General features: G+C 43.6%; 1 protein-coding gene across 13 annotated transcripts in view; it reads left to right on the top strand.

Moving 5' to 3' along the window:
• Positions 1-26748, top strand: part of Tenm4 (teneurin transmembrane protein 4) — a 735641-nt gene that overhangs the window by 132138 nt on the left and 576755 nt on the right. For 12 of the 13 annotated variants that reach the window (XM_040728397.1, XM_040728396.1, XM_040728393.1 and 9 more), the window contains exon 2: positions 10316-10371. The exons of the other annotated variant lie outside the window; for it this stretch is intronic. The gene's annotated coding sequence lies outside the window, so the exon portion shown is untranslated. The remainder of the gene's footprint in view (positions 1-10315; positions 10372-26748) is intronic. 13 annotated transcript variants of the gene reach the window in all.

Here is a 26748-nt window from a genome sequence, read left to right as displayed (position 1 = left end):
CTGGGGCAGAGATGCTCCCCTGGGTTCAATGCAGCTTGGATGGCATTGAATTTCATCAGACCAGTGCCTCAGGTCTACAGTCTAAGGAAAGCTGGTGCTGTTTGAGAAGTATGGGTTGGGTGGGAGGAGGGAGGTGGAGGCTCTAAGCCCATTCAGGTCTTTTGTGATGGGCATCATCTAGTGTTCAAATATCTTAGGTCCTTCATCACCTCTGCTCTTCTGTAAGATCCCCATGAGGGTGTCACAGACCCAAAGAGTTCAGGTGTTTCTTATATTTTGTAGGAAAAAGTGCAGGGAAGGCCAGAGTCCAGAGTCACATGGGACAGGTCATAGGAAGAAAAGAAAGAAAAGGATGGTTGGGGGATGAGGTTGACCTCTGTCCTCCACATGAACAAGCATACATGTGCTTGCACGAGCGTGTGAGTGCACACACACACACACACACACACACACACACACATACATGAGAAGAAGCAGAAGTGCAGACAGGAAATACAGTGGGCTTGTAACCTTGTAACCAGGGCAAAAAACATGTGTTCTAAGAGCACAAGGCACAATAGAACTAGTGATAAGATCATACCAGCAGTTCATGTGAGAGATGACTGTGGCTCCACCTAGGGTCACAAATGGAGGAAGAAGCAGAGAGGAGTGGACAGAAACTGGGAGGGCTTGAGAAGGCAGAGCCAGCAGAGCTAGAAGGTGGTGAGGTATTCAGGGGAAATAGAGGGCAAGGAGCTAAGGTGCTCCACTTGCTGATATGGGGACCAGCAGAGGAAGGCTCTTTGGTGGGATACTGTGGTGTGTGAACTGCTGCCCTGTGGAGTCTGAGGTTAATAGTTGGTTCCCAGCATCAAAACAATTGTTTCTCTTTCATGCTAATTACTCTGCAGTTGGTATCACCCTCCCATGCTTCCATGGCAACCATCAGGCTAGAGGAGTAAAGCCTACTTTAGGAGGTTGCTGTGATGGTTATTCCAAATATGGAATAGAAGCATCCAATGCATTGTGGCCTCATGTGGTCTCTGTCAGTGGTAGAGTCCCCAGGAATCTCAAAGACTCCTACTACAGAGAGGTACTGCTTGAGTATTTCCCCCTTTGGGACGAAATTTGGAGTCCATGACAAGTATGACAGTGGTGATGCTGAGTCTGTTTCCCTGACTTTTGGAAGACAGTCTGTACTTTAGTCTCTGACACTTGAGATTGTGTCACACAATGGCATCAATGGATGAAATCAGGTATTTGGTTTCCAGTATTGTTTCTGTGGCCCTGGTGGTTCATGTCAAAGAAATGGCAATGTCTTTAGCTGATTAGGACTAATAAATTTATGTAAAGTTAATGTAATAAAATTCACCTTACCACATGCATGGTGGATACCTAGTAACAGTTATTGCTGTGGTTTTTATAGTATGATCGTTTCTCTGTTGCTTCAGAGGTAAAAGCAGGAAGAGATAGATGCCACACCCCTCTCAGTATGACCTCTGCCAACCTCTGCCCGTGTTTCCTATTACCTCTTCACCCTACATCAGGAAGGCCATTATCTTCACACAGACCCTCTCTCTGTCTCTAATGCCGTTTTCCAGCCCATGACTAGTAACTTCTGAATCTCTGGGGCCCAACAAGTGCTGCCTTGTCCATGAAACTTTCCTGGTGCTGCAAGGGCTAATCTGAGGCTCTCCTTTGTCCAGACAGCACTGTAATCCTGCCCTCTCTTGAACAATCTGAGGACTTACTTTGGGGTTGTGGGATATCTGAATTTCCTTCACTGAAAACCTCTTGGGCCTATGGCCTTGTCTCAGAACCCAGCACATGGTCCACACGTGAAAATGTTCTGGCTGATTGGTATAGAATTCATTTGGCTGGTAGAGGTGGGGATGGTACCGTAGTCACCCTCCCCATGGCTCCCCACAGCAGTTCCACACATGTCAGTACAAGGCCTGCCAGGCCCGCCTCAGAGCACACTGCACCAATTAAGTCAGAAAGAGGCATGCTGGGTAGGTTGTGCAGCTGGTGTCTAAAAGGACTTTCCTCAGGATACCTCAAGAGCCTGTAGGAGCGGGGTGACATATGATGCTACATAGTGACTGAATAGGGTTGCCTGGTGCCCATGGCTAGAGGCCCTCAGCTGGATTACCTGTGACTCTATCCCTGTCTGCTTCAGCCTCCATCCTATCCCCTCCTTCAGCATGTCTTCGCTGCAGTCCTCACAGAGCTCCAGAGAAAACTGGGCCCTGGCATTCAGCTTCAAACACCTTGAGTGCAATCCCACTGGTAGAACCAGAGGTCTGAACCTCATCCTTCCTAATCCTCGTGTATGGCTGCTCTCTCAGAGGCCCAACATCTTCTTGCCTGACTGCCCAACTGCCTGAATCAATCAACGTAGGTCTATATTTCACACCTCCTGCTTAGACCTTCTGCTGGCAAAGGCTATTCCCAACTTCCCATTCCCATCTATTGGAACAGAGCCTACACTGGGTTCCACTATTGAGCACAGGACCCCTTCTTCCACTTTGTGCTTTAGACACACGCCTGATCATCCAGAATGGGCAGTTGCAAGATCACAGTGGGGAGATGGTTGTCCTGTGTAATTCTCATAATATACATGTATATTGTAGTAAAGAGACCCACTTTGTAGATAAGGAAGATGAGGCTTGGAGATGCTAAGTGGCCTTTTCAGTGTCACGTGACACTTTTGGTACAAATCTGGGGTTTGACACTTTTGATAGGTTACATAGCTTGTTGAATTGCTGGTGGCAGCTAATAGTTGCCGGGGGCACGGTGGGGGGGTGGGAATCATTCTTTTTCGAGGATGTGACCACTTGTCTCCTATACTCCAGTGGATTGTCCCCTATCCGTGTACACACAATCAGTAACACCTGAACTTAGTGTGTTATGAGAGAGGGGGTCATAGAGGGAGGGAGAGAGAGGACACATGAAGTTGGGAGGGGTGTGTTGGAAGCATATGTGGAGGGGAGAAGAGTTGGAGGGGAAAATAGGGTGTGGTTATGATCACATTTCATTGTATATCTGTATGAAATTCTCAAAAATAAGTAATTAAAGTTGGGACTGGGACACAGATGAGGCCCATGCTCATTCTGTTTTTCTCAGTCACCAGTTCCTTTCCATGTGCAGCCCAGAGATGGGGGATGGCAATTGTGTGTCAAATGGAAGGGTGAGCGTGAAATTGCTGGATGGAGAAGTTGCTCTTCTAAGCAAGGCTCACTTGCTGGAGTTGTTAAAATTAGAGAATCCCTCTCTCATTGATCCAGAAGTCTGGTTGAAAATTGACAGCATCCTGCAATATCTTAGATGGTTGCTAGACCTCTCGTGTTTCTAGATAAATAATAAAAGCCGTTATTTCTGCAGGAAACTCCCCCCCCCCCAAGCAGGGCAATGTGGAACATCCTGCTGGGAGTGTCTGCAGATGGGACAGCTGTCTGGAGGCCCTAACTGGTCCTTGGAAAGCCAGCTAATGTGCTAGTGTTTCATTCTTGGCCCTGCCAGGCCATGGGGAGTTGTTAGGTGGTGGGGGTTGAGACCTTGTGTCTACAACATAATTTTTTCCACCCTAACTTGCTTCCATCACCCTGACCACACACATGCGATCAAATCTAACTGAGAAGCAGTGAGAAAGGACAGGACCTTTGATTCTAAAATGCCCAGGAGAAAGCTCAAGTGAGCATGTTTTGATACCCTAATCAGCAACAGAAGTCCAGGCGAAAAAAGATTCAGGCCCCAGCAATGGTGACATGGGAAATTACAGCGCTTCATCCTCAGGGAGAACTTCCCCACTCAGCCATCTGGTGGCAACCAGGCAACTGGCCTAGCTTAGATCAACAGAGTTTCCTCAAAGTGTCTACACCTGATGAGCGGACACTCAAAGCTCACACAATGTGTCTGAGCCTCAGGGTCTCTGGAGCCTCATGAGTCTATGGAAGTTTCCAGAAGGACTGTTTAAGACTTCTTCAGCCCTGCTGTGCTGGGTCACTGGGGTACATAACTCACTCAGGTCTGGCATCCACCTTGATACAAGATCAACCCAGTGAATGTCTCAGCCCTCCTGGTGGGCGGGGCTGCAAGTTCAGATGCTCCTTTTCAGTGCAGGTAGAGGACCACTGTGTCATCCACCTTCCGTTCCATCCCCAGCTCTCATACATTGGCATAAGGCAGCTCTGGGACCCAGACATGCTTTCCTCAAGTCCTTGTTTCCCACAGGAACTAGAAGCTTTGGGAACTCGGTGAGTTCCTAACACCCCACCTAACCCCGTCCCAGTTGCCCCACCTGCTGGATTAGTGTTCCAATGCCAGTTTTGCTGGGTCCGGAATCTTGGTCCTACCCAGGCATGGTTGCATGCTCCCACAGTCTCCGCATTTGGGAGGCTGTAGGAGAAGGAACCATGTTCTTGGGCTACAGATTTGACCTGTCTGAAACAAACAAATAAATAAGCAAATCCTGGCTCTCCTACTCAATGTTTATTTTAGGCAATTTTGTCATCCTTTCAGTGTTTTCGTTTCATCAGGAAAACAAGGAAATGACAGCACCTCACTCACAAAATTATAACAAAGATTAAATGGAGTGATATTTATAGAGCATTTAGGACAGTGCATGGCCCGCTTGGCCTGCTCTGGCCACACAGCTAGAACAAGTTACCTGTTATATCATAAGCAGCTCTACACCATGAAAATCTGATCTTTTCCCTGGTGCCTGAAGCCCTACAGGACAGATACTAGGTAGCAACACACAGGAATCTGGGGAGTTTCAGAAAGATGGGAGCAAGGAGAAGAGTAATCCTATTGCCCTGCAAACATGGCGGCAGGAGCTTAAGGGATCCCAGACAGAGAGAGAGGCACCAGAATAAGAAGCTGACTCTACTGTTGGCAGCTCAGACTACCTCACTGCAATCATATGGTATTTGCCAATTTGTTGAATCTCTGGTAGATGTCAGGGGTATAAAGACTGTGGTAATCCCAGGGTTCAACGCTTTCAGTGTCCATACACTTCAGGTGAAAACATGGAGGCCCAGGGAGATCACAAATGCTGCTTAAGGTCGGCAAGTGTGTGAGGAAATCAGAGGCAGGGTTCAAACCAAGGCTCTCATAGCAGAGCCAGTAGTTGTTATCAGTTTTTTCTAAGGATGAAGGAACACCATGCATTGTCCCCACCACTCTTAGAGATGGAGAAGAGAACTTTTCAGGGGTGGGGGGAGGTGGCTCAAAGAAAGGGGATACTGAAGCAATGACTAGAATGTTTGGGCATGAGGCTGAAACAAATGCGGAACCCAAACTCCTGGTAGTAGCTTGGTCTTAGCTTCCTAATGGAAACTTCACTCTGATCAGGGCATCAGAGAAACTTTGATCTTTCTTGGGGCCTCCTTCAGGGCCCAGAGGATCCTGATTACTGACTTCTACTTCCGAATGTCAGTGGTCAAAAGGGACAAAAGCAAATTGTCAACAGGTCCCTGGCAACTGGGGTACATTAACTTGAGAAGATTCTACACTGACCTGAAGAAATGGCACCACCTATCATCATTTCTTTTCCTATTTCTGTGATAAAAGGCAGCTTAAGGGAAAAGGGGTGCATTTCAGCTCACAGTTCAAGGTCCACTCCATCCTGGCAGGGACAATAAGGCCGTGAGGGCTGGAAATAGTCAGCCTCATCACACACACAATCTGAAATAGAGGGCAATGTAGGCAAGCTCAAACTCTGCTCACTTTCTCCTTTTATTTAGTCCAGAAGCCCTACCCAGGGAATAGACTCACTTTCAATTATGGTGGGTCTTCCCACCGATAGGTTCAGAAGTTCATATCCCAGGTAATTCTAGATTGTGTCAAGTTAACAACTGATATCCTGCCTGACTTTTTATGTCCCTCTCTGGGACCCTATGGGAGAGTGAGGATAGAGTGTACAGAGTTTCAGTAGATTTGGTGACTGGATACTGTACTGAGGACAAGGCACACACAGGGAGCAGAATAGAGATGTTGAGATGCAGCCAGAGGAGAGCAGAGCATCTTCCTCCTTTTATCTGCATCCCTTCCCCATTTAACTCAGAAAAATAACCTAAGAGAAAATATCTATAAATATACGTCTCACTCTATAGAAAGAAAAATTCATCAAGTCAATAATTCCAGTCATGCAAATTTATTTTTGAATGTGGGAGGGAAGAGGGTAAATTTGATGTAATTACTACATAATTTGACTTCAAATTGAGTCCATTGAAGAGACATTTATTGAACGTGGGCCCAGAGGGTGGAGACACACTAGAGCTGTAGAGGAGCATATGATGTGGCTCTAGCCTTCCAGGCAACCCCCAGTTCCAGGATGCTGTTGCCAAGGCTATGGATTAAATTTTATGTGTGAAAATAAAAAATGTGATGGTCCTTCATTATTGCTTTAAGTTAAATCCTGGCATTTGATACAGACCTGGTTTGTTCCCTCATCTTCTTTCTGTCATCATTAAAATCTGGAGGAACCAGGTATGGTAGCATATACCTGTAATTCTACATGAATAGACAGACAGACAGACAACAACCAGCATTGCTGCTCTCAGCTTCTAGAAACAGCCTTATAAGACTCAAGGACTTCACTGATTTCAGGTTACAATTTCATTAGAACAGGAAGTTTGGGGGGACTACTCATTTATATAAAACCAAACCAAACAAACAAAACACCCAGACTTGTGGGGAGAAAATTGCAGTAGAACATGTGTGCAATCTGGGCAGGGGTGTCCTGAAGAAATCCATGTGAGAGGCATTAGTGGCTTGCTGAGATTGTAAAACTCAGGGTCCTGGTTTATTCTGCCAATGTGGTAGGTGCGTGGTGCCTTGGTATTTTAATCTTCATATCGTCATTGTAAACATTGCTTTCTACGTGTCCTCTGGGGAGTTAACATGCTCACCATGATAACAGGCAGAGAGGCCCAATCTCCCTCAGCTCTTGTGGAGGGAGAAAAATGAACTGATTTTAGGTGTATTTGAAGGTAGAATTGATAGGCGTTGGTGAATAATTGGCCAGGGCCAGTGTGAAATGTAGGAAGGTGTCAGAACAGCCATCCAGGACTCTGGTGGAAGCAATTAGGAGCCGGTGCTGTGACTGAACATGCTGGAAGAAAGCTAACAATAGCAGCCACTGCAACAGTAATAATAAAAGAATAGACAAATGGCAAGTTCTCTTGTACCAACAAACAGTCCAGCACATACCCTGAAAGGACAGCAAGCATGTTAACTCCCCAACAAAGTTAATTGCTCAGACATGTAGAAAAACATGTTTACATTGAAGACATGCAGATTAAAATACTAAGGCACCATGCACCTACCACACCTACAGAGATAAATCAGTATCCTAATGTTTGCTATTGACAAAAGCAAGAGGAAGCTGGTAGGCGCATAGAGTGCGGGTAGAGATTAAAGTGATACACTCTTTTGTGAGGGGCATTTACACGTTTTTTAAAACTGTTCAGCAGAGTCGCTTAAGTACATAATCAAACTGCCACGTGAGAAATATGTATGAAATATTAATTAGCAAAAAGATTGGAAAGCTTATACCTCCATCAGTGGGGGATTTAATTACCCATCTATATAGCCATTTTACAGTATGTTATTTTACTAAGTTAAAAAGACATTAGAGTCAGTGTACATGGTGTGACCCTGCTTTGGAAAACATCTGAACACATACTATGTCTGCATCTATTTCTCAGAATTCTTATAGAAAGGCTAGAGGGGCCTGGATCTAAATTGATAGTGCCAGGTGGTAGGAACTTTTAAAAATATTTAGTGCATTCTGGTAAATAAAAAAAAAAGAGAGAAAGCGATCTGTGGCTGCAATATCACAGACAGTACTTCTTGATTGATTCTGATGTGGATTGGTGAGCAGAAGACTCCAGAGAGAGGGGTTGTTGGGCTGGGAGAGACTGATCAGGGCTATGTTCGGTTGCTGCTTCTGCCAAGTCTTTGTTGAGAGAATGAGGACCTGCACCAAGGCAGGCTAAGTCACTTCTACAGGCCTTTTCACCTATTTGCTGTCTTCTCATAAAAAATTCACAATTAATTTTAAACTGATGACAAGAAGTGGGAACTTAGAGTTCTAACAAGCCTACTCCACAGCCTCGTCGGCCAGAGTCCAGCACAGCCCCTTCGTGGCTGGGGTTTCATTCTCATTTTCAGTGACAGTGGAGTCCTGGGTATTCTGTGACAGGCCCTTTCTATTCCCTTGGCTACTATCTTGGATCTTTGAATAAGACTTACTTTCAGTCACATGTTTTAAAGCCTGGATGCTTCTTATTGAAGTGTCATTTTTGGGAACTTAAACAGCTATTGATAGTATCTCAGCACTTTATGGAAACACTGACAATGTTACAGAATGGGCTGAACCTGCCTTGATTTGGAAATAGAACTTAATTAGTGGCCAAATGCCAAGGAGTTATAGATTGTAGCTCTGAGAAGTGGTTGTAGGAGAGGGAGTGACTATATTCAGAGAGCACTGGATTAGAAATGGCAAATCTTGGCTCCTTCAGTCCCTGGCTATGTGACCTTGGGCAACTTTGGTGACATAACAAAAATCAAAGAACTTTTGTTATCTTAGCTTTAAAATGTGATAGTTCTAAGTTCTGAGGCCACAGAATATCCAGGGACCAAGTGGTAGATGGAAGACCATTTTAGACTTTAAAATCTCATTCTAGTGAGATATGAGCAAATAGGTTACATAGGCAGCACCTAAACCCTGGCAGTTTGCAGTCATTTGTGTGTAGAACAGCTGCTACGATGACCTCTTTTACATTGTTAGCAGCTCTTTTGCAATTCCAGACTCTATCCTTATGCTTCTTATTGGATCACGGATTGGAGGGCAAGAAATAAGGAGCTGCAGGAACTTCTTTTATAAATCCTTTTAAAATGAAGTCACAGGCCAGGAAGATGGCTGAGTAGGTAAAGTCACCTGTTACCAAGCCCAATGTCCTGAGTTTAACTCCAGACCACACATGGTGGAAGGAGAGAACCAATACCCACAGGTTGGCCTCTGACCTCCACCTGGGCTCTGTAGCATGCCCTGCCCCACGTGCCCACAAAATACCTAAAATGTAAAGTAACATAAACTGAAAATTAAGTAAAAGCAAAATAAAAAGTGAACTGACCTTAAAAACTTAGTAAGTTCTGGTATAAATGACACATAGATATGAAAAAAAAAGTGAAGGTAGTTCCCAGTAACTGCAGCGGGCTTAGAGTGGATTGCCAGCCAGGCTGAACTAGCCTTCTTAGTTGTGAAATTTTCCCAGTGTGTTTGTGAAATCATGAGATGATATCTGAGATAGTGTCGGCTAGACAGCTGTCACATAGTAGGGGTACAGATGGACAGGTTTCCTTTTCTTTCCCTTGGTCTCATTTTTCTAATTTGAAAGTAGTATCTGTGAGTGGCTGGCTGGTATGCCTCCCTTACATAGCTTAAGGATGGGGTGAGTCCAGTGGCCAAACATGCGCACTCCGCACTCCTGGCATAGACAAGTGCTACAGCCAGAGACCAAAGCATAAGTCTGTAAAGTTGGAGAAAGTGACTAAAGAGATGAGAAAGAGAACAATAAAAGATGAGCAGCATCCCTGGTCTAACACTAGGGTCAAGAAAAGGAAGACTTGTGATCTGATGAGTCCTTTAGATTTTATGTCCCATTGTCCTGCTATGAGAAATGATAAACTATATTCCTGGGAGAAAAATGATTGTAAGAGTGATTCACAAAAGGGGCTGCAGAGATAACTCACCCATTAGGAACTCTTCCCCATGTCTTCTAGAGGACCCAGCTTTCAGTTTCCAGCACCTGTGCTGGATGTCTCCCAACTCCCTGTAACTCCCAATCCAAGGGACCCAATGGCTAATTCTGGCCTCCAAGGGCTCCTCACATGCAAGGTATTTACTCCTGCAGATGCCACACACAAATATACATCAATAAAAACTTTTTAAGAATTAAAAAAGACACCTCCACATAATAAAATAGAAAGTGTTCTTTGTGCTTTCTTATGGTGTGCCTAGCATTGTATGTTGGCATCTGTGAACATCAAAATTGTGTGCCAAAATGATTGGAAGGCTGAATTTTCTATACTGAGATCTAAGTACTGATGGTGTCCTGCTTGACATAAAAAAACATCATAGGACTTAATATTTTTATGCCCACACTTCATTTTGTGAGTAGTTCCCTGGTGATCCCTGAGCATCAGAAGTATCCTCTGTTCCATAGGCTGGTGAGTAGGTAGCAGGCAGGATTAGGTGTGGAATTTGTGATGCCTATGAATGCAGAGGACACCCAGGGTTCATTGTGGTTGTCTTCTTGTTTTGCAGATGGACAGTCTGAGGCTGAGAGGGGGCTAGTGATTTCTCGGACACTTGGGCAGTAGGTAAGTTATGATGCTTACTTGGGACTGAAACAAGGCACACGGCTGGTCCCCAGGGCTTCACCTCTGCAGGCACATGCACCCCAGTCTCCTGACTTTCCGGTTTTATGCAAAAGTAAGGAAATGAACTGAGCTGGTTTGAAGAATTTGGATATTAATTGACTTGTGATTTCTGTTTTATTGCCATAATCTAGCTGGACTTTGGAGCTGACAAGTTTGTAAAGATCTCTTGGGCCTGTGTTAGGCCTTTCCTCAGGATGGTGGGACTAATTAGAATCTGGGTGCTGTGACACCTGTGGTCTGTCTCTGGCAGGCCTGAATGTTTTGTGTAATCAGGAGTCAGTAGGTCTGTACCTATCAATGACTTTCAGCAAATCACTGAGACTTCATCCTCACATCTGTTCGTTTTCACAGATTCTTTTGAACTGTTTTTCATCAGACTCTTAGGTTTGAGCTCTGTGCTGGGCACAGAGAGTGACAAGTTAATATGGAGTAGTCTGTGCCTCTGGGATATAAACTTCTCCTTCCATCATTATTGTTTCATGGAAACTTCTAATACCTTCTTTGGAGTTTGTGGTTACAGTGTTTTTGCGATTGATTCATTTGTTGCAGAATGGAACATCATGGGCTAGTGTTATTTGACACAGACAGTAAATCTATGAAAGAGAAAGTACCCATGTATGTGTTTGAGATGCAGACTAATGCTAAGGTATTTCTAATCTCAATGAACTTGCCTCCAGGGTTTTTATTTCATGAATGAGAATTCTTTAAAAAATTCTTTAATAGTTCGTACACATATATAATGAATTTTAGTTGTTAATGACCATTTTAAACCTATTCCTCAAGAGTAAGGATGGTTCTGGGTAAGTCGACATCAACCTAGGTTCTATGCCTATGCAGGAATATGTTTTGCCTAGTTTTTTGTTGTTGTTGTGTGTTTATTTGTTTTGTATTATTTTCCCTGTGTCTAAGTCTTTATTTTGCAGAAAGCAATGCCTTCCTTTCCCAGAGCGAAGGTAGTTGTGAGCTCTGAGCAAACTGGTATCCAGCAGGGAACCTGCCCAGGGCCCCTGAGGTCCCAGGACCCCAGGGTCCCTGCCTCCAAGTGGCTGGGATTTCCCATATCACAGAGACTCTGCCTTGGGCTGTGGGACACACTCCCCTTGTTGTGCAGCGATTCTGCTGGAGGATGCTGCTTCCCAAAGCTTAATGGTTCTGGACTCTGAAGCAAGCTCTTAGCTCCTGCCTTTGCAGATCCTTGCCTTAGGCACTGCATGGAAAGTGGTAGGGATCACAGGCTGGGTTGTTTGTTTATATGGAGGACAACTTCTGGTGGTTGAAACTCTTGGGTTCCTTCAAAGTCTGGAATTTCAAAGGGTGCATGAATAACCTTAGGCCAAACCTGGTACTTCTATTGAGTGTGTGTTGGGGGTGGCTGGTGGTCCTATATAATCGAGAAGACATACACTGTGGGTTAAGGGGGAAGTAAAGGAAGGAGGGAGAGAGGCGAGAGACCAATAGAAAGAAAACACCTGTGTGTGTGTGTGTGTGTTTGTGTGTGTGTGTGTGTGTGTGTGTAGTTTCCAGACTTAAGTTTTCAGCACGGTTCTGAAATTGGCCTAGAATGTTTTAATTTTTTATTCATGTGTGTCTGTATTAATCAATGCCCATGTATATATGTAGGTCTCAGCCTCTGCTGGAGAGGCCATTGGACTCTCTGAGAGCTTGTGTTATAAGTGTTTGTGGTTTTCCAAAATGGGTCCTGGGGGCTGAACTTGGGTCCTATGGAAGAGCAGTAAGCACTGCTAGCACTGGGCCATCTTTCTATACCCCAAAATGGCTCTTAAGAAGCCCTGTGGACCTCTCTGATGACAATGGGAGGCCAGCTGTCCCTTCATCCTGGCTAGAATTACCCAGATCTCCCCCACCTTCTTCTTTAGAGTCAACTACAAACTCTTGCTTCTTGTACTAACCTCCCTTCAGGCTGCGCTCTCTCCCTCCACCTGTCTCGCTCAGCACTAACAAAGCAGGTGACTGCCTAGCCTGATAGATGATAGCTGCCATGCTCTTGGAAGCTCATCCCCTGATGTGCAATGTTGTCCCAGCAAGAATCTCTGAGGTCTTTGTTCAGCAGTTGCTCTGAGCTTGGAGTTCGGGATGTCTTCCTTTCTCTGTGGGTCACTTTCAGCTGCAGACAACCAGCAGGGCAAAGCCTTTCCTTGCCAGGTAGGGTTTCCCTTCATCCCAGAGAGGACAAGGGGTAGGCCTGTTGAAAGGCCGACTTGGCTCCACACTGCAAGCTTTCTGCCAGGTCTCCTGAGCAGAGCCCGTTCCCAGAGCGATTATCTTTCCTGCATGAGAAGCAGGTGCATGGAGACAGGAAGCAAAGCGGGCTTAGCAACAGACTTATCAGGCTCGCTACAAGAATGTCGTTCCTGTAAACAGGTCTGCGTACTAGATGTTTTGTTCCTCTCACCTGCTCAGTTGTGGGACTGGTGCGCTCTAATTTGCACAGCTCTACTGTAGAGGTAATCAGTCCCTGCCATGTGGAGTTCTGTCTGAAGTACTCCTGTTTGTCCCCACAGTACTCTGAGAGGGACTAGACCAGACAGGTTCCGATCTCCAGGAAAGCCTCTGGCTCCCTCCAGGAAGCCCTGTGGAGTAGACATGTATGCATGCAAGTGTGTGTATATATGTATCCATGTAGGTATGTTCCTGCACTTGACTCCTAACTTGGCCTTTTATTCAGCAAATTTACTCAATCTCTTTGCATAGGCTGTTGCATACTGGTCTTGAAAGTGTGCCTTGTATATGTCCCCTAGGCCAGGGACAAAGATGTGTTGGGGTCAGATAAGATGCCTGTTCTCTCTCTCTCTCTCTCTCTCTCTCTCTCTCTCTCTCTCTCTCTCTCTCTCTCTCTCTCTCTCTCTCTCTCTCTCTCTCTCTCTCTCTCTCTCTCTCTCTCTCTCTCTCTCTCACACACACACACACACACACAATTAAAAATAATAAAAAAGATGCCTGTTCCTTATATTGATCTTTCCAAGGCAACTTTCCCCTCACATACTCTGTAGGCCCCTCTCCCTCCAAGGCTGTGACATCTCTACTTGTATAACTCACAACTGACAAAGCTGATGTCTGGATTGGCAGGATGGCAACTGTGTACATGAACCCTAGTTCCTGGTGCCTCATGTTGTTCTAGCAGAAAACTTTGAAGTCTTTGCTTAGTTGGTGGAACTATCTCTTTCAGCTTCAGTTTCTTCATTTCTTAAATGAAAGGCAGATTGCTGATAATACTTAAGGTACACCTGGGAGATATAATAGCCGGCATTAGTACTTGTCATGGGAGCAGCAGGAGGAGTAGGGGTGTCAGTATCAATAATGCATCGTTTTTATAGAACTTTGTGTAGGAGTGAACCCCACAAAGCTACCCGCCCAACAGGGCGGGGTCAAGGTAGAGATAAAAGGTAGTGAAAGGAAAAGGGGCCGCCCTCTTTTTCTCCTGGAAGCCAGCCATGCTTCTAACTCCTGGTATGTGCGACTCTCTCTCTCCCTGATAAATAAATATATTGTTTTTCCCTATATAGCCTCGATTATCGTTATAACTTTGTATTCTCCGAGGTTCTTTTACATTTGATTCTCTCAACAACCCCGCAAAAGAAGCAAGACCAGGATCATTCTCCTGACTGGAGATAAGGAGACTGAGATAACAAGAAAGATGATAGGAGTTTTCTGCAGTCAGCTGCTGAAATCCTGGGTGGAGTCAGCAAGAGTCCTGTAGCCATATAGAGTTGTAGTGGTATGAACCTTGGAATGTCTGGGAGAGCCTAGCGTGCCCAGCTTCTCGTGGAGCTCAGATCACATTTCCCTGTCCTCCCACCCACATCACCCACCTTCATCCTGGATGTCGGGGCTATTTATTTGAAGCATTCTGCCTGATTCTTGTCAACTGTTTCATCTGTGCAGCTAGTCTCTGGTTGATGGGGCTGTCGCCTTTAGCCTCCAGTGTGCACAAAACTAGAGAGGCCACTGAGCGTCAATCCTGCCACACACCCTGGTGGCCTGTTGTCAGCCTTCAGATTTCCCCAGATACACAATCCAGGGCCAGGAGAGCACAGCCACTCAGTGTCAGCTTCCTATACATTCCTGAATGCTCCAGCTTAACCTATCCTTTAGTCAATGAACATTTATTAACTAGACCCTCTGGTGACATACTATGTGTAGTATGTACATGTGTTTTCTAACTCCTTTCAAGATGAGATATTTCAGCTTTAAAAAAAAAGTTAGTGAATGAGGCCAAGCATGCACAAGTATCTAGCTAAAATGCTGGAATTTATATCCAGGTGTTCAGACCAGAAGCCATAAGCACTGGCCTTATATGAAGCATGTAGCATACAATACCTACCCAAATAGGATGTCACTGACTGGTGTTGGTTCTTTTAAAAATTAATGCTGCATCCTAACCCTTGGTTGTCTGTGGTCTTCTTCCATTGGATAGTGAGGTTTCCTGAGATAGCAACTGGAAGCCCCAGCCTCAGCAGGGCACAGGGTCTGCAGCAACTAAGGGATACAGGACGAGATGACTGACAGTACTAGTAGTAAATTATTGACTGTGTATTGACTAAAGGTTCTCAAGTGTCACTTAAGGATGAGATGAGTCCCAAGAACTGCGAGGTGAGGTAATTTCTTTCACTGTGTAGCCATTGTAAGTACAGACTTTAAATGGTACAGGGTTTGGTCACTGCACATGCCCTCTTGACACAATCATATATGTAATTAGCAGAGATCTGTGGGTCTGGTGCTGACATAACATGGCATACTGTTTGTACTAAAGTGTTTATACTTTGGTGCTCAGTGGCTCTATTGTAGTAAGTAGACGTGTAGTCTAAAAAATGATTTAAAAAACCATGTTAACTCCATAAACCGTAGCTTGCTATCACTACCAAGTAGTGTATTCTGTAGGCAATGAACATGCTACACTTTCCTACCTCTAGCTGTACAATAGCTTGTATCAGATCAGTTATAATCTCAGGAGACTGTTATTGCATATGTGACCTGTTATTGATCAAAACAGCTCTGTGTGACATATGATTAATATTCTTTTGTTTAATCTTTGAAGCACCCTCTACACTAGATGCTGTAGTTATGATCATCATACAGAAAAGGCAATGGCTTGAACATGTTTAGTTGCTTTCCCAGGTTACACAACTTCATAGTAACAGACTTGGGGAGGGATCTGATCTTACAGACACAAGAGCTGGCACTCAGTAGATATCCTGCCCACTGAGATGCACTGGTTTCCTTAAGCAATGTTTCTCACAGACACAGCTGGCAGTCCTGGCTGCATCTGTGAATTCTTATGAAGCTGTCACTCAAATCTGGTGCCTGACAACCTAAAGTAATGTTTCCATGCATCCATGGTAAAGCTAGAAAAGGCTGAGAAGCCATGTCATATATGAAAGATGCTATGAAGAACCATGAATAGAATGAATAGAATACAATGAGGACTTTCTGGGGAGTAGACCTCATTTGTAACATACAGGTAGGATAAGCATCAAGAGATGCCATCTAAAGTCATGGAAAATGGTGGGAAAATTTGCAGCCACATTCTCTGGGGGATGGTTTTTAGAACTGGCAAGTTCCCTACAGTCATATCATTGGTGAGTGAGGCCGAGTGAAGGGGGGAAGGCAAATCTTGATGTGTTGTTCTCAAGGGACTACCTTCCCTTTCCCCTGCCTTCCTACAAGAACTCACAGGCCTGTGACGTGTTTCATCATGTGGAATTTCATCTTATGCAAGCCAGTGAAATGGTCCTTCAGCCTCATTGTGGCAAGATAATTGACCCCTTGTGACTTTGTCCAAAGGGTAGTAGGAACATGTGCTCTTGTAATGTCAAGCAGCAGAGAAACTGAACTGAATCAGGAAAGAGGGTCTGAGAGAATCTCCAAGGGGCTACTGGAATGTGACTAGATTTCTGATGCAATTTGTAAGCTGCCAAGGTTCCCTCACATTGTATGAATCCAGGCTATGTTCGGATTCTTGGAGACAGCAATGACTAAGTGGCCTCCAATTTGAGTACCAGAGTGGGGGAACCTGTTTGGTGAATGGAAAAGTAACCAAAACAACCATGAGGTGACTGATGAGCTATAGCATCACAGACTTGACTTTGGATAGAATCAGAGCATTGCTCTCTTTGTGACTGTCCCTGTGCACCAAAGAGAGAGATCATCCTTTGTCTTGAGCTGAGGTCCAAAGGCCCTGTCTCTTTCCTGCACTGCAGTGGGTTTTCACCCGAGCTCTTCAGAGCATCAGTAGAGGTTGGGAATCCTCTCTGGGACTTTAATGTGAAATGAGCTTCTGGCCGGAGCCCCCTCTGTGTGCTCAGAACTGTGCTCCAGGTTCTGTGTCCCTCATCTCCTTTCAGTGTCACGGCCTTCCTTCTTAGTCATGATCCAACCATGCAGGTGAATGAACAACATGATAATGAGTCGTTTCAACAATGAGCTGCCCGTGGAGAGGGGAGTCCAATCAGAAGGCCCTTGTCCAGCCTGTAGCAGGGACTTCAACATGGAATTGTTACACCAACTTCCATCTCCACTATGATCTTCAGTACTCATTGCAGGATCTGGACAGAACCAAGACTCTGGGGTACCATGATAGTGTAAAGAAAGCAGTTCAAAGGGTCCCCTAAGCTAATTTCCAGGACTCTCTCCTGCAAGGCATCAGAATCAAGAAAGGCAAAATTGAGCCTAGGCTTTGCAATAAAAGTACCCTGTTCAAAAAGAGTTAAGGATAACCTGGCTTCACTGTGCCTGTGATAACACATCTAAGTCAATGCTGACTGCATCATGCTGAGAGCCAGAGGAATGTATTCTTCAGACCCCTGATGTCATCTTTGATCTATAATGATCCCCAAACTAAAATGTGGACAAGAGCAGTCTCACCTGGAGTCAAAGGCTAGGAGAAGGAGTGTCTGAAATGAGAAAGAGCCAAATCAGCAAAATTTTACACAGGTATCAGTGAAGGAGAAGAAAACATGGAAAACTTTGAGTCTCCTTGCCACCTAAGGAAAAAGAAAGCTGATGAAATGTGTTGTTCTCATTGGCTAACATGGAATGCTTTGAAGGAGTAAGCAAACACAGATGACAAGCTATTAGCTAGGCACAGAGACATAGAGCTTATGCAGGGCTGGCAATGCATGATGGATTGAGTGGGCTTTCCCTGGCTGGGTCTGGGACAAATTTCCTTGAAGAAGGTTTATAAGGGCATGTTCTTCAAACCCACCACAGAAAGTGAGAATAGGAACCAGGTGGTGGGAGTGGTGGGTGGAGCTACAATGTAGTCCTAGCAGCGCTTCAGCTGACCCCACTGCAAATCATGGGATGCCTCCTCAGAAAGCCTGGATTCAATCTAGTGTCGTTTACCTTATTGCCAGTGTAGTGACAGCTGAGAGCTGAAGGCCATTTCCAGAGAGGAACTCAACTGAGGACCCAACAGAAACTCTCTCCAGAGCCAGAGGAGTGAGTGCCTTGGTTCCTTTGCACACAGCAGGCAGCTGTCATTCTTGCCTGCCAGCCCTCTGTAGACACCTCTGGTTAACACTGAGTTCTTTGCCACTGTGTTTCAATGAAGTCTCAGAACTCCCCCAAGTGCGGTGTTCTGGATAAATGCTCCCAATCACTGGAATCCACTCACGAGAAGGAACTTATTTGTTCCTTTTGCCCTCTCCATCTGTAGGGGACTTTTATTGATGGTGTAATAATAAGTCTTCAGTGTTATGATTGAGCTGGCAAGATCGAACACTTGGCAGACCTACGACAATTTCCCTGACATGTCTGCTGGAAAATGTGATTTTCTTGTATTTTCCCTTATTATGCTCCCTGACCACTTTCCATTTGAGTGCAGACTTGTGATCCTCTTGCCTAATTTCCCCCACCCCAAATTAATTCCTTTTCCCTTTCCACACTCTCTTTGCAACGGCCGGCCGTTAATCCCTAGTTAGCCTGACCATGCAATTAGCCCTGTAGCCTTGCTAACATGGCAGGTTGTATCCATGCTAGTGGATATGGATGACCTAGGGGAACGTGGGGAGGTTACAATGTTTTCTGAATGTCAGACATCCTGAGAGAGATGAAACCAGGCTTTATCTCGGCTCTGTGGCTCCCTAAGTCTATGTTCCTGTGTTCTCCCTTCTGTAGCTTTGATATATTTTGCTAGGGTTACGTTTTATTTCCGCGCGAGCGTGCATGTGTGTGTGTGTGTGTGTGTGTGTGTGTGTGTGTGTGTGTGTGATGTGTGTCTGGGTTGCATCTGTGTTTATGTGTGTCCATGTGTGGTTGTATGGTGCGTGTGTGATTGTGTGTGTAGTGTATGTGTGTGTGGTGTGTTTGTGTGCATGTGACTGTGTATGTGTGGTATTATGTGTGTGGTGTATGTGTATGTGTGTGTGTGTGTGTGTGTGGTGTGTGTATGTGTGTGCGCATATGTGGATGCCACTCTCAATCACTTTCCACCTCACTTTTTGAGACCATCTATCAGTTAACCTGGAGCTCACTCATTTATATAGATTGGTTCCCCAGAGAGTCCTGCAGAGAGTCCTGGGATCCTCTTGTCTCCATGATGGAATTATAGAGGTACACTACCCATTCAGATTTTCACATGAGTGCTATGGATCAAACTCAGGATCTCATGCTTTATGTAGTAGGCACTGTACCCACTGAGTCATCTCCCCTGTCCCTGGGGTGATTTTTGAATGGTGTTCCTTGCTGAGTGGGGTCTGGCTTTGGTTGTTATTCTTACATGTTGTTGTTAATTTACCAAGTCATTGAAAATCACGTTAGAGTTGCGGGAGCTACCCATCCCTGCCCTCACTCCCAAGACATACTGGACATCTAGAATAGCCTTCTCTTTCTTTTCCAGGCACACACTGATTCTCAATCTGAGCTGAGTAGAGCCTTTTATTTACTTCTATACATGTTTCCACTGCAAGAGGCCTTTGGGATCACAAAATTGCTGTCAGAGCCAATGGGCTAGGGTAGACACCTAAACCAAGTCAGTGCTGATAATGACTCTTGATAAATGACACTGCTCTTAGTTCAGCTGGCCAGTTACCACAAGCTTGACAGTGCCCCTCCAGGGTTGCAGGGTTCTTTGAGTGGAATGTTTACATTCCACTCCTGCTCTTGCCTTTGTGGAAGTTAGTTTTGGTAAAGGCAGGACTTTGGTTCTAAACTGGAAGCAGACTCCACCAGAACCTAAGATAGATTAGGGCACTTAAAAGGGAACCCACTGAGGTCCAGATCTGTGCCAAGTATTGAACCTTAATTCAGCCCTAGGGTCATAGGCATAAAACCAGTGTCCCACAGTTTAAATTGTAAGCATTGTTCCTCAGCTCCTTGACAATACATGTCTTCTGTACTGTGTGTGAATTGTGCTGTTGGCCTTTGAGATGATGACTTCTCTATATAGAATGGAATTTACAATTAGCCTATTTCCAACCTTCATTCCTGTCTGTGCAATCACTTGATCTCTCTGGTCTTCAAGGTTTCTATGGTGTCTATATAGACTGTATCCACTGTATTGCTCAGGCCCCAAATGCTGAAGGGGCAACAGAATAATGAAGGTGTTCTGTGAATAGTGAAAGCTCTGCTTAACTGCCATAGCCTAACTTTTCTTAGGAAAACCCAAAAAATATGTGACTCACTCCAGACTGTCACCAGCAAATAGATAAACAATTCTATACCAGTCCAACATGGTAAACCAATACATTTACTGGAGTTACTAGAAGCATGAGGGTTTCTTATGCAAGTATGGTTGACTCAAATATGCCACATCCCTGAGTATTACCAACTTCTAGTCAACCTTCTACCTTCTGCATTCCTTAGCATCCCTCCACACTCCCACCCCTCAACAAGCTATAACTCTTTCATCATCATTATCATGGGTCTGTCAATAACAGAGTTCTGCTGCTTGTCTCTTTGTCATGTCTGTACCCAAGGTCTTCTGTAGATCACCCCAACTGTTCTGCTTCAGGGTAGCTGATGGTCATGCCCCACCAAGAGGAAATGGATTGTTTAAAATATCCACCCTCCACTCATGGCTTAGTAAAATCACTGGGGAAGTACTTCCTGGACATTGATGATATGTAGACACAGAGTGTTTCCTGGAAGAAAACTGCTGCTCAGTAGAGGCAGCAATGGTAAAGTGGGAGGGATTCCATCCCATGTGGTGGCTGCATGAAACCAAATGCTCAAGTTCTTCAAGAATAGCTTGCCATCTTCAAATCGATTGCCACCTTTTCCGTGTGGCCATTGTCCAAGAAGTACATGTCTAAGAAGTTCATGAGATGGTACGTGTGAAAGCATACCACAGAGCAAACAGAGGCTGGGGTGAGGGTTTGTAGCTGTGGTTCTGTCTTTCTTTTCTTGATTTGAATTTCTTGGTCTAGCTCCCAACATGAATATAGAAATGTTTTTTCCTCTGTGCACACAGTCATTCAAAAAGCTATGTGTGAATTATTACTACCCTTTCTCAATGAACATCATGGAGCAATTGCTATGTCCAACTCCCACTTTCAGTTCTAACACATTTAAGAACAAAGCCTTATGTTAATACATTTTTGTCCCCAGTAGGTAGTCAGTGCTCTAGAACTGAGTGAAAAAAAATTAAGAAAACAGGCACTATGGGAACCTGGCACATGGCACTCTGGGCATGGAAGGCTTCATGTAATTCTCATGGTGGCTCTAGAGGGCTGGTGTTATCTGGCATCTGAGAAAAGGGCACGGAGGCCCAGATAGGCAAAGACCGGTACTCAGTAACACATGGGCATCCACCAGCAGCATGAGTGGTAGAAACCTCAGCATTCCTAACTCCAAACCCGGCACCCATTTTCTATACCAACCCCCACTCCCTGTCTCCTTCCTTTTCATATCATTGTTCCACAAACAACATTAACGGGAAAAGAAATAGAATCACCTTCCATCTTACCATTTCTAGCAAGTCAGCTGTTTCCATTTTTTCCACATTCCCTACAGCCTTTTTCTTGCATATTTTTATAACAGCATTATTGAGATATAATTCACATGCCATAAAATCCACCCTTTTAAAGCATACAATTCCCTGGTTTTTAGAATACTCACAGAGTTGTGCAACCATCATCACTATCTAATTTTAGAACATTTCATCACCCCCCAAAGAAACCCTCATTAGCAGTCATTCACCATCCTCCATATCTCCCATCCCTGGCAACCACTCATCCACTTTCTCTCTCTATGGACCTGTCTCTTCTGAAGATTTTATAGCAATTGAATCATACAAGATGCTGCCTTTCTGTCTGTTTTCTCTCACTTAGCATTTTTTCAATGTCCATCAACATTGTAACAAGAATCAGTGTTTTAACACACACACACACACACACACCTTAACAATGTTTACTTATTTATCACACTTGAATTGACTCTCCTTCTAGACTATTATAAATACTGAGTTAAGTCCAGACTTTTGGTGGATATATATTTTCAGTTATTTGTATATATCAGAGAATGCTATTACTAGGTGATACATCTTTAGAAATATACCCTTATGGCAATATTTCTGGATTCTACATTCTTTGGGTGTATCATAAGTGTGATATTGCTAGATATTACATTCTTTGGGTATATCCTGAGAGTAATATTGCTAGGTTCTTCATTATGGTAACTCCATGGTGGTTAATATTTTAAATAACTGCCAACCAGTTTTAAGAAACAACTATACCGTGTATAATTCCTCTAGATATGCATGAAGTTTCCAACTTTTCATATCCTTGCTATTCACTGCTTTTTATTATATATATACATATGTATGTATATATACATATAGAGAGGGGGATTTCCATTTGTTTATCTTGTGATTTTGATTTCTGTAATGATTAATAGTGGCAACTTTACATGTGATTATTGGCAATTTAAAAAAATTTCCTTGGAGAAATGTCTATTACAGTTTCTTGCCTATTTGCTAATTGGCTTGTGTGTCTTTTATTATTCTGTTATAATATTTCATATATTCTTGATTTCAGTCATTTGAGTGTATTTTCTCCCTTTCTATAAGCTGTCATTTCCATTTCTTGAAATTATGCTCTGAGAGGCAGATTTTTAAATTTTTGATGAAGTTCAATTTAGACCCCATTTCTCTTTTGTGTCACATCAAAGAAGCCACCGCTTATCCAAAACCAGGAAGCTTCTCTCCTCTGTTTTCCTCAAATACTTTGAACTCTTATATCTAGGTCTGTGATCCACTGTGAGTTAAGCTTTGTACCTTGCATGATGTCTGAACCCAACTTTACTCATTTGCATGAAGATGTCCAATTATCTTTGAATCACTGATTAAAAAGACTTTCCTTTCCCATTCATTTGTCGTGGCACTTTCGTCAGAAATTAATTGAGCATAAATGTGAGACTTCATTCCTGAGCCATTTTATTCCACAGATCTACATTCTTCCAGTGACCCTCGCCTCCATTATTGTCCCTGCATAGAAGTTGTAAAGTTGGCTGGGCGGTGGTGGCGCACGCCTTTAATCCCAGCACTCCGGAGGCAGAGGCAGGTGGATCTCTGTGAGTTTGAGGCCGGGCTGGACCGATAGCCTCCAAAACAATACAGAGAAACCCTGTCTCGTAATACCAAAAAAAAAAAAGCTGTAAAGTGGAAAAGTGTGGGTACCTCAGTTTTTTTCTTGCTTTCCAAGATTCAGTCTTCTGTATCTCGTGAATTTACATATATATATATATATTAGTAGACACATTTCAGTTTCTTTTTTAAAAGATTCATTTATTGTATGTATGAGTGCTCTATCTGCATGTATGACTTTATGCCGAAAGAGGGCATCAGATCCCACTATAAATGGTTATGAACCACCATGTGGTTACTGGAAATTGAACTCAGGTCCTCTAGAAGAGCAGCCAGTGCTCTTAACTGCTGAGCCACCTCTCCAGGCCCACATCTCAGTTTCTAAAAATAAAACAAAATAACAAAGTTAATTCTAATATTAGATCATTTGTTTTATGAACCTAGGATGCTATACTAATTCATTAAGACTTTACATTTTCCCTGTGTCTACTCACCTGATTGTGGAATATTGTCCTTTATTGTGTTCAGGTGTCAGTGAGGGGGCCTAGGTAATCTATGGGGCCTTGGGTAGTACAAATAAACTTTGAATGCCCATCCCACAATTAAGGATGCTCTCTCAGCCTGGACTCTTGCGGGAGGGCCTAGGCTCTGCCCTGGATGAAATGACAGACTCTGGAGATCCATCATGGAGGGCCTCACCCTCCCTGGAGATTGGAGTAGAGATTGGCTGGGGGACTAGGGGGTCTGGTGGGGAGAGCAGGGGAGGAGAGGAGGGAGAGGGGGCTGGGATTGACATGTGAATCAAGCTTGTTTCTAACTTAAATTTAAAAAAAAGGAAGAGGGGGAAAAAAAGAAGAAATATTCAGTATGTGTGTTTTGTATTTATTTTTCTTAATTGTATTCTTATTCTATTCCTTTTTAGATAGCATTACAAATTAAGTTATTTTCTTGATTGCATTTTTGGATTGATCACTGTTAAGAGTATTCCTATACTCTGTACGTTGAGTTTTGCTTCTTGATCCTACAGACTGATATCTTCATCAACTGTTTATTTGTGTGTGTGAGAGAGAGAGAGACAGACACAGAGACACAGAGACAGAGAGACAGAGAGATCCTTAATATTTTCTATGCCCATAAGATCTTGCCATGTATTAATAGAGACAGTTTCTTTTTTTTTCTGCCAATCTGAATGTGCTTATTTATTTTCGTTGATTAATTTATCTTATCAGTGTCTAGTCCAGTATTCAGGAGAAGTGTTAAAAGTGGATACTTTGTCTTGTTTCTAATCTTAAGGGGAAACTTCCCATTTTTCACCTCTGAGTTGGAAATTAGTTGTGAGGGCTTCACAGATGGCCTGCCTCAAGTTGAGGATTACTACTGTTCATTGTATTTTGCGTGCCTTCTGTCAAGAAAGAGTATTGGATCCTGTCAAATGTTTTTCCTGTGTCTGCTGACCTGATTGTGGAATATTGTCCTTTATTGTGTTAATGTAGTATATAAACATTGATTTGTTTTTGCATGAGAAGCCATTCTGACATCTCTAGAGAAATCTCACTTGGTCATAACACATAATCCCTTCTGTATGTTTTACGCCAACTCAATAATATTTTATTGAGAATTTTTGTGTCTGTATTTATGGAGTACAAATTGATATGTAATTTTCCTTCCCTGTGTTTTCTGTCTGAATTGGACATCAGAATCATAAAATAACTTGGAAAGGGTTCTTCTCCCGCCCTCTATTTCTTGCAAGAATTTACCAACTATTTGTATAAATCTTGCTTCTTATTTGAAAACTTTAAAAAGTTTTGATGCAGGGTTGGGAATTTATCTCAGTGGTAGAGTTCTTGCATAGCAAGTGCAAGGCCTTGGGGGAAAAAAAGACAAAATAACAGAAAAGACTAAAAAGAGGCAGGTAAATTACTGTGAGTTTGAGGCTAGCCTGGTTTACAAAGTGAGTTCCAGAACAGCCAAAGCTATATAGAGAAACTCTGACTCAAAAAATAAACAAAAAAGTAGTTGTGATGAGAATAAAGGTTTTGACAGCTCATAGTAAGGGTTTTCCATATGCTTATGTCAGAAGGAGGGGGGAAATCAATGAACACAAAAACCTGATGTTGAATTGAATCTTGATCTTTTCTCCATTAGCAGAACTATAAATCTCTTGCCATTACCCAAGGCCCTTAACTGTAGAGCAAGGGTGGGTAGAACAGATGGAATTCCTGCTTTTAAAGAATAAATAACTGTAACTATTTCAGCACAGATGTCTAGATAGGTTATCCTCTGAAGCAGACATTTCCCCCATCACAGATAGGAGGCTAGCCTCTCTCCATTACATACTGAACAAGACCAGTGTTCACACCATCATCTTCCCTGGAGTCCACCCTGGTCACCATAGAAAATCAAAACACCCACAAATATTAAGAGATTACTGTTTAAGGGGTTAGCCGACCCAGGTTTGTTTTTGTTACATTTTAACATGTGAATGTGAGAAAGGAATATTCTTGTCTTAAATAGTTTGTTACAGAAAAACAACAGTCTAAGATTATCTTCATAAATGCAGCCATTTCACTGCAGGACAGTCAATAACAACAATCCTGAATATTTCTAATGGAGAGAGTTGGAGATGTGGCCTCTTGCTCATTCAATCAATCAGTCTTTTCATTAGTTAATGCAACAATTATTTGTTAAGCTCCTTTCCTGTGCCAGCCTTTCTACTGGAAACGTCTGAACAGAAAGGAATCTGTCTGATTCCCTGGCCCAGAACAGCAGATGGTCTGATGTGGGGCAGTGGGAGGGGAGAGATAGCAAGTTATATAAACAATAACTTTGATGCAGGGACAAAACTGAAACCTGGGAGAAATGTAAGCAAGGAGACATCAGTATTGGTCAATGTCAGGAGAAATGTTCTCTACATAGAATCTTGAAGGATACATAGCCAGTGGTACACTCTGAGGTCCAAGCAGAACATGGTGTATGTTCTTGCATTCAAAGCCATTCTCAGGGGTTAAAAGGAAGAGCTAGAAAGTGATTTGAAGAAGCACAGAGGGCAGATCCTAAAGGGTCTGTGTGCTTTCTATACTGGGATAGCCAAAGTTTTAAGGATTTAGGACTTTGGTCCAAACAGAGATCCTACAATATCAGAAAGGTGACACTGAGATAAAATGTCACACACACAAACACACAAAAAATCACACTTAGACCTTGGAAACTTCTTGTATGGATGCAGGTGTCTTGAAGCCTTGTCATTGAGTTCCACCTCCACAGGCCTTTTCCGGTCCTAACCTAAATATGCCATTCAGGTGACTAGGAGGCTGGAGTAGAAAGTGTTGAACTCTGACACTGACTCTTATTCAAGCTGAGTCTGAACACAGCTTTTCTCATCTACAAAACAGGGTCACTGATGCCATTTCCTAGGCTGTTGGGGCAATGGAATAAAAAAGGGATCATAAGCTAGATATGGTAGCACACACCTGTAGTTCCAGTGCTTGGTAGGTAAAGGGAGGAGAATCAAGTGGTCAAAGTCACCCTCACCTACAATAGTGAGCTCTAAGCCAAGCTGGGCTTCAGAAGACCCTGTCCTACAAACACATAAGCAAACAGAACAAAAGAAAAGGAAAGAAAGGGAAAAAAAAGACCTCCATAGGTTTTAGGAATCTCTGTTGCCAGCTGGATCAAAGATAAGTCCCAGGCCGTTATAGATGTGCGAGCACCAGTGTTGAGAACTATACTGACCAGCCCCACTTACCCACTGCGGGTTTGATCCTTGACAATCCATC

This window comes from Mesocricetus auratus, unplaced genomic scaffold (genome assembly GCF_017639785.1).
Source record: "Mesocricetus auratus isolate SY011 unplaced genomic scaffold, BCM_Maur_2.0 Super-Scaffold_4256, whole genome shotgun sequence".
Lineage (NCBI taxonomy): Eukaryota > Metazoa > Chordata > Mammalia > Rodentia > Cricetidae > Mesocricetus > Mesocricetus auratus.
The sequence above is the reverse complement of the archived record's forward strand: the minus strand, read 5'-3'. Positions and strand labels throughout refer to the sequence as shown.